Source organism: Alligator mississippiensis, chromosome 4, assembly GCF_030867095.1.
Source record: "Alligator mississippiensis isolate rAllMis1 chromosome 4, rAllMis1, whole genome shotgun sequence".
Taxonomy (NCBI): Eukaryota; Metazoa; Chordata; order Crocodylia; family Alligatoridae; genus Alligator; species Alligator mississippiensis.
The window spans coordinates 175,466,228-175,474,909 of record NC_081827.1 but is presented as its reverse complement, the minus strand read 5'-3'; the positions used below and the strand labels follow the sequence as shown (position 1 = coordinate 175,474,909).

Here is an 8,682-nt window from a genome sequence, read left to right as displayed (position 1 = left end):
CTGTTTGACAGAAGAAAGTGTAGGAATTTTCTACTTCTATAAATCTGCTCATGGTGCCAATGATCTCATATGAACAAGCAGCCATCTCTCACAAAACCACTACCTTTTACACCCATGTACATTGTCACATGGCTGCAAAGGTGACAAGTCACATACCCCTTTAGCATAATATATCTTGCGTTTGTTTCTCTCCTGCTGTCTCTGGAGATTTCTATCTTTAATATGTACTTCAACCCTTCTGAGAGAGTCCAGTTTTGAGCCATCCAGTGAATAGCAAGTCTGCAGGTGAGAGTCCTTGTTCCAAAGGTGATATCCTGTAGTTCAACAGAGCCAGGAAAAGATCTCTGAGTCCTCCCCTCCTTGGTTTCTTTTAAGATACCTCTTTCTCAATTTTCACACCATGTTCCACTAAACTATTAGACTGTGGATTCCCTGCCCTAAGGGTAGTATGTTTGAAATCACAGGTATGCCATCTCTGGCAAATAAGGATCTGACGCACGTGATTTGGCAGTTGCATTATCCAGTACAGCAATTTCTGTATAATGGGAGTAACAGTCTAAAACCAATACATAGTTATAGTCTGCATGCACAAACAGATCTATACCAACTTGGGACCATAGCTTTCTAGTTTCTGGTATTACAAATATTGGTTGCTATATCTGTCAAGTTTTGTGCTTCTGACAGGTGTCATGCTATTTGAGAAACTTCCTTCTCTCTCTAAAGTCTTGACCTTCTATACTATAGGCTCTTCTAATTAAGGCTAGGGCTTGAAAATTTTTCCATCCCAGTATTAAGACATTTTCTCAGCTAAAATCAAAGTATTTTTGCAGTTTCTCATTTACTTTGAACTGTAACTCGCAAATACTTTTTTTTTTTTTTTTTTTTAAATAATTGATTCTCCACTGTATGGTTTAGGTTAACTGCCTCAACGCTATTGGGATAGGTTTTAATGGCAGCCCCAAAAATGATATGCCCTTGTGCACCAATACCTAATATATAGGTAATAAAAGTCTGTTTTTTGTCCAGTGTAATGGTTCAGTCACCGAAGACATCTGTATCTTGCATAATTCCTATGAAGAACAACAGTGTTGCTCAGCCTTCTTTGTGCAGCACGCTGCTGTTCTCTTCTGCAGAGTGAAGCATATGTATATTTTATTTCTTTTTCAGAACATTGATCTTAATGGCAGAAACTAGGAAAGTGATTCAGGCATATATTTCTGGCGAGAAGAGGAACACTGTCTGGGTCTATTCTTTCTCCCTGTGTTTGCAGTCCTTCACATGGCTAGAAGCTATTTGCACACTTTGCTTGCAGTTCAGAAGTTTCTGGTTAGAAGGGCTGTTTTCCTTGTCCAAAGATCCATCCTTCCTTCCGATAGTACATCATTTTGTTTGTTTCGTAATCAAATCAGCAGCAGCTAGATCTTGTTTTCTCTACAAAACTTGTCTTCTGTACTGACTGGGCTCAGGAACCTGGAACTTCGTAATTGTTTTAGCCTAGTGGTCCTCAACCTTTTTAGGCTACAAGCACTCCTCCCTAGACTCCAGGCAACCCTTGGAAAATGCTAGCTCTTAGCTTTCACTTTTTCCTTGACTGGAAAAATAATAGATTTTTTTTTTCTGTTGTGAAGAACTCCAAAAGACCACAATTGGTCAATATGCTTTTGACACTGTAGATTTCCATTTGAAATCTCTGGGTTTATCTTGTGAATTATGCTTGTACACCTAACAGTGCTAACACTGCGAGGCATCCTGCAACACCCATAAAAGGATATTAAGGCCTTTCAGGGTACCACAATACTCTGGTTAAGAATCACTGCTTTAGCTAAATCTATGCCCGGTTCCTCCAGCAATCTTCTGCTAATTCTTTGCTCTCTGCTTCCCAATATTATCTGGTATCTTGTAAAGACTCTGCAATCCCTCCAAAATTGCATTTTGACTTAACGTCTTTAAGTCTTTTAGAAAAGAAACAAAAGTATCTCCTTCCCTCTGATGTCTGCACAGAAGCTAATGCCCTACCTGGAATTCTCATTTGTTTTAGGCATCCTGTACTCCTGACGTGGGAGAGTGGAGTTCAGCAGCTCTGTCATATGACACAGAGGCATCAAATCCCTCATGTTAATGATTTCAAAAGGGAGCCACTTGAATTTTTCAGCTTTTATGAATGTTTCTCTTGATCAGAAGTTTATATCTAAAAGCATTTTAAAAAATAAATAAATACATTTAAAAAAAAAATCCACTGTAGACAGAACACCAAAAGTAAAACAAGAAGAAAAGTATGGGATGAGTCTGGCTGTGCCTGGAATGAGGTGGTTCCCTGAGTTGAAGAGTCTGGATGGGAGCTGATCTTAGAGGGCACATGTACACGTGACAATGTCACTATGTATACATGGTGAAAATGTCAATGTGTGTGGCTTAATGGCATCACACCTTACACATGCACCAGTTTGGGGGGCTTTAGATGAGTTTGCATCATTGCAAACTCAATGTTTGCAATGATGCATTGGGCCCCAGTCCTTCCCTCCATGGAGGCAGCACCCCCTGGGGCTTTCCAGGTGGGCTGCTAGTGGTCCGGGTGCTGTCGCAGTTCTGATGCAGCACCCAGCCCAATCCAACTCTTCCCTGGGGGGTGGCGCTGCCATGGAGGGAAGCTCAAGGGGCCCCCGCAGCTCAGGAGCTGCTCATCCTGCCAGCAGCTCACCCTGCAGCTGTGGGCAGATTCTACTGGGGGGAAAAAAAAATAAAAAAAATCAGGCCCCTTGCTGTAATGTGACAGAAAAATAAAAACCCCAAATTGAAAAGGTGGATTTTAATCAAAAACCCACCATTTCAATTAAGGCGGCATAGAAGACTAAATCCTCATTACATGTACAAGCATCCCAAGTTTGCACTAGTTCAGATTTCAGATTTTGGTTCAGGCTCACCATAGGCACAAATAAAATGCTCTTTACATAATAAACAGATACTGGGGGGGGGGGGGGGGGAGGATGACTCGTTTTAAAAGGGGTGACAATTTCAGACATCTATAATCCATGGGCTGCAACAAGTATATCCTCATGATCCAGGGAGCTGCTCCAGCTCCTTCCCCTCATTTCCATTTTTCCCACACCAGAAAAATCCAGGTCACACACAACACACACCATAATGCTAGGGATACAAAGACACCTATTACTCATGAGAAGGAGAGGTTTAGAGATAACCAGGACCAACTAAAGAAACAATCAAACACTACAAATACAGATAAGGAGACATCACCTGATACTTTGGCTGCTGTTAATAATAGTAATTTACAGGCCCCAGCAGGCTTGCCTGCTTCCACTATGTTCATCCATTCCCGTCTGGTATATGGCTTCATCCTGCAGTTATTCACATGTAATTTTGCTCTTGATCTTAGTCCATTGCAAACTAAAATTATATGGATGATTGAAGGGAGAGGTCTGAAGTGGATGTCCCAGAACAACACTGATATCTCCTCTCAGCCACCATTTCCCACCCTCCCTCCTTCTCCAACCATCATCCAGAGAGGGTGGACTGGTCATTTAACACGTTCATATGTGCATTACCCAATCCAACACTATATGGGAATAATCTTTCCCTTCCCTCACCATCACAGGTGGGATTCCCTCCCTCCTTTATACCCCTGCCTTTATATGACTGAGCACAAAATAACATGCAGGTAAGGGGAAACCGCCACCTCTTTATATTAGCAGCTGGTTTACTGGTAGCAAACAAAATAAGAAGCCTGATTTAGATCATAGTTCACAGCATCCAACACCAATGTGTGTTCATCATTAGGAGCAAATATTGAATGTCAAGCATTTAATAAGACAATACTTGTATTGTTGTCAAAAAAAACCCCTGTTAGACCAAACATATCATTGAAAGTATCTAAGGTAACTGAACAGAAGTAACATAGCACAATTTCATGGTCATTATGTCACACCTTGGAATGGCAGATATAACTGCATGTCTGCTTTGCATTTCTGGCTGCAGGCACTACAGCACATATTTCACAGGTACAAAATCTTACTATTTAAGGCATATTATGTGCAGATCATCTGCAATCAGAACTCAGAACCTCTTGAAAGAGGTTTCTGCCAGAATGCAGGCTTCAGGTGATGGTGGCCTCACCATCACTCTCAATTCTCTATTCCACTCACATACCAACATGCTGCAGCCAGTCAGAGTGCACGGATCATCTCCAGAAGATTCTTATTTTCCAGAGATTAAATGACCAGTCATCCCTATCCTCCTCAAGTCCTGGTGCCCGAGGCAGGATCTGTATTCTTTTTCCATTTCATAGATTTCCAGGGTCAGAAGGGACCTATTAGATCATCGAGTCCGATCCCCTGCTCTGGGCAGGAAAGAACACTGGGATCAAGTAACCCCAGCCAGGTGCTTGTCTAATTCCCTTTTGAACACCTCCAAGGTAGAGGAAAACACCACCTCCCTTGGAAACGCATTCCATATTTTGGCAACCCTCACCGTAAAGAATTTCTTCTTGATGTCCAATCTAAAGCTACCCTCCTTCAGTTTATGGCCGTTGTTTCTAGTAACCCCGGGGGGCGCCCTGGTAAACAGAGTATTCCCTATTCCCTGATGACCCTCCCTCATGAGTTTGTAGACAGCCATGAGATCACCTCGCAGCCTTCTCTTGCAGAGGCTGAAGAGATTCAGGTCCCTCAGTCTGTCTTCATAGGATCTTACCTGTAGGCCCATAACCATATGAGTAGCCCTCCTCTGAACCATTTCCAGGATATCCACATCTCTCTTGAAGTGCAATGCCCAAAACTGAACGCAGAACTCCAGCTGTGTCCTCATCAATGCTGCATAGAGGGAAAGTGTCACCTCCTTAGACCTGCTCGTGATGCACCTACTAATGCAGGTAAAAGTGCAGTTAGCCTTACTTATTACCTCATCACATTGGTAACTCATGTTCATTTTTGTGTTGACTATGACTCCGAGATCCCTTTCCACTGCTGCGCTACTTAAAATGGTACTTCCCAGTCTATAGGTTTATTGGTGATTCTTTCTCCCTAGGTACAACACTTTGCACTTATCTTTGTTAAATTGCATCCTATTCTGATCTGCCCACTTCCCCAGTCTATCTAAATCCACCTGAATTCACTCCCTACCCTCTAGTGTGTTTACTATATCCCATAGTTTGGTGTCGTCTGTGAATTTGGACAGAGTGCTTTCTACACCCTCATTCACATCACTGATGAAGATATCGAACAGTACTGGTCCAAGGACAGAGCCTTGGGGGATACCGCTGCCCACATCTCTCCAGGTAGAAACTGACCCATCTACCACTACTCTCTGGGTGTGTCCCATAAGCCAGTTTTCCACCTAACTGACTGTGAAAAAAAAACAATGTCACAGCTACTTAGTTTAGCTGCATCTGATCAAGGCAGGGGTGGAAACTCTTCTGGAATTCTTCTATCAAGGGCCATATCAAGACAATAAGCTGCCTCAGAACTGCAAGCAGTGCAGTCACCTGCACACTGTGGAGGTGGGGTAATTAGATCTGTTGAATGACCAGACCAGTTTGCTTGCCCCCATGCTCAGTAGCCTATTGCCAGTATTGCATGTAGATGGTTACATAGCTTGTGGTTCAGGAAGTTACCAAGCTGGAGCTTCATCATGCTCCAAACCTCCATCCACCCAACTCAGGTATATTGTGGATGTCAAGAGAGCTCTGAAGTCTCTGTCTAATGGGTTCAGAAAACAACGAGAGATTCACATTAAATGCTAGGAAACAATCCCCTGGCAGCAGTACCAGCACTTTCTCTTCAACACAAGCCCCTCAATGACATGATGACAGTATTGCTCCACATTCTCTTTTGCCCCGATCTTTTAGTTATTGACCGTAACAATAAACTTGCCACCCAGCAATCAAAAGATACTTTACAAAGAATAATGTTGATGATGAGGAAGGAGAAAGAACTGTTAATTTGCTTTACTGAGCAAAATGGTTTATTTTGTCCAATCCATGTGAACCCAGCACAGTGCTTCCTATATAAAGGGACACTTAATCCTTGGAGAGCACTGAGGTCTTGCACTTAAACAAGAACTAAGATGGCAAAGGTAAGAAAACATGAGTGAATGTAATCAAAAATATTTTGACTGTAAAACATTATTGATTTTCTCTCTCCTTTTTAAGCTTGTATTTACATATTCTTTAGACTTCTAGTGTTACTGGATATTCAGTATGAGAATTAATTTGGAAATGCTGCCAGCTGCAAAAAATTAAGAAAAACCCACACTGCAATTAACCAGAACTCTGTAATTGCTGCTGCTATTTGGCTACTCAGTGGGTTTGTCTATATGTTAATTTACACCGGCTTAAATTTACTGTGCAGAAAATTACTGAGCAGTAAGTGGGAATAGGCATCTACACACACAGGCATTAAAGCACATTAACACTGTGTATGGACTAACTTGGCACTAAAGTGCGTTACTGCACAGGTATTAATTGGGCATAAATTTGGTACCTGCATGATGCAGGTATGACATTTATGCTCAAGTCAGCATAAGTCATCATATCTACTGCACAGTACAGGTATGTACATGTAGACATGCTCCTGGTCTGCACAATAATTTTGGTTACTGCACAGTAAATGCACACATGATTGAAGTCTTAAACAAATGCTTTCTCTAGATTGGGGACTACCACTGTAATTCTAACCCCTTGAACTCAATAGGACCTTTGCCTCCGAGTTCAGTGAGAATAGAAACTACCTTTTTATAGGAGGGATGCTGTCTCTTGACCTAGTCCATCTACAACACTACAGTATTTCAGAAGAGTTCTGAAAGGCCTAGAGTATTTTGTGGGGAAACTGGTCCAATGCAAGTACTTTATATCTTTTAAGACTTTCTAATGTATTGCCTTTCATTTTTATGCAGATCATTTTCTATGAGGGCAGAAACTTTGAGGGCCACTCCCATGAAGTTACCTCGGATCAGCTCAATGTGCACTATTATCTAAGCCGCTGCAACTCCATCAGGGTGGAAAGTGGTTGCTGGATGATCTAAGAGTGCAGCAACTACTCAGGCCATCAGTACTTCCTGAAGAGGGGAACCTACTCAGACTACTGGCAATGGATGGGATTCAATGACTCTATCAGATCCTGCATCCTAATTCCACATGTAAGTTCACTGGCATTTCTGTGGTAGACCTTTAGTAGTAGGAAAACAGTGTAGGAGTCCTCAGCAAAGTGCAGAACTCCCTGATGCTAGCCGCTGCGCACAGAGTCCCTGTCCCAAAGACCTTGCAGTTTAGATGGAGACAGGCATAGGATGGGAGAGGATACAGAAGTGTGAAGAGCTTTAGAGACAGGTTTCAAAAGGGGCTTAGATGCCTAAAGATGCAGAGGAGGGAAGTGAAATTTTCAATAAAACTAGGACATCTCACTACCTGAGCACCCTTGAAAATTCCTACAGGCAGCTTCTCCATCTTTGGGCATTTATATACTTTTGAACAAATGATCTCTGAAACCTTTTCTCATGGTCACAGAAAAACTCTGTGGCAGAGCCATAACCTGGACCAAATATTACTTGAGCCCCAGTTTTCAATCTCAACCACGTGACCCTTCTTTCAGTGTATTACTGACAAGGCTGCTAGGTCCTTCTATTATTAAAGTTAGTTGACATGCACCATTCTAAGGTCTTGTTTTCCATTTTTATACCTTTGCCAAGCATTAACCTTTTCACGTGAAATTGTTCGTTCTGTGTCAGGCATCTACCTTTTCTTTGTTTCCAGGAAATGTTGCCCAAATTTGGCAAAGATCACACCAAACTTTTATAGATGTTGGAGTACTGGTCCAAATCCCCCTGTGGTAGACAATCCTGAAACACTGTAGGAGATAGATAGACAAAGGGTTAGGTGGGAAACAGAAGAAGTGAGGAGTGAGATGAATCCCCACGGACACATAGCACATCAGCAGCAGAGTCATTTATAGAGCCAAGCTCCTGCATGACCTTCTTTAGTGTCCCATCCATCAGATGGCATTCGTTCACTAGTTTTATACCTTGTGGAGTCAGGCCTCTTTCTCTGATGACTGAGCAAAAGTGATCTTTCATCTATCACTAACAGCAAAAAAGCGCAGTGAATGACTTATGAACAGCTAGAACTACTACTTTTATCCATATCCTTGTGTTTGTATTTGTCCTCATAGTCCAGGGGTACCAACAGGATCCAAAACTATGAGTCGACTGACTTTGGAAGCAGGATGATGGAGCTTACTCATGACTGCCCTTCTCTCTATGAAGAATTTTGTTACAGAGATATCTAATCTTGCCACGTTTTTGAAGGATACCAGATTTTCTATGAACAGCCAAACTACAGGGGGTGGCAGTACCTCCTGAGACCTGGCAAGTACAAAAGATTCACTGAGTGGGGAGCCATGACTGCCAGAGTTGGGTCTTTGAGACGTGTGATGGACAGTTATTACTAAACAATATACTTCTTCAGGCTGTGAATGTTCTCTTAATTGGCTAATATAATGTGTTGCCTGAGATTTTGAAGGAACCTATGGGAATTAGGGTCCTAAATTTCCTTCAGTGTTGAAGTCCCTGAATCAGAGCTCACTGAAGTCTATAAGCCTTTGCACAATATTGCATGGATTGTGGATCAGGCACTAACATGATAGGATCTGGTTCTGCTCATCTTCCTCACAGAAACAG

The 8,682-nt window shown here is 42.1% G+C and overlaps 1 pseudogene; it reads left to right on the top strand.

Annotated features, from left to right (window-relative positions):
• The first annotated feature begins 6,075 nt into the window (after positions 1 to 6,075).
• LOC102569341 (gamma-crystallin M2-like) lies at positions 6,076 to 8,453 on the top strand (annotated as a pseudogene).
• The last annotated feature ends 229 nt before the right edge of the window (positions 8,454 to 8,682 follow it).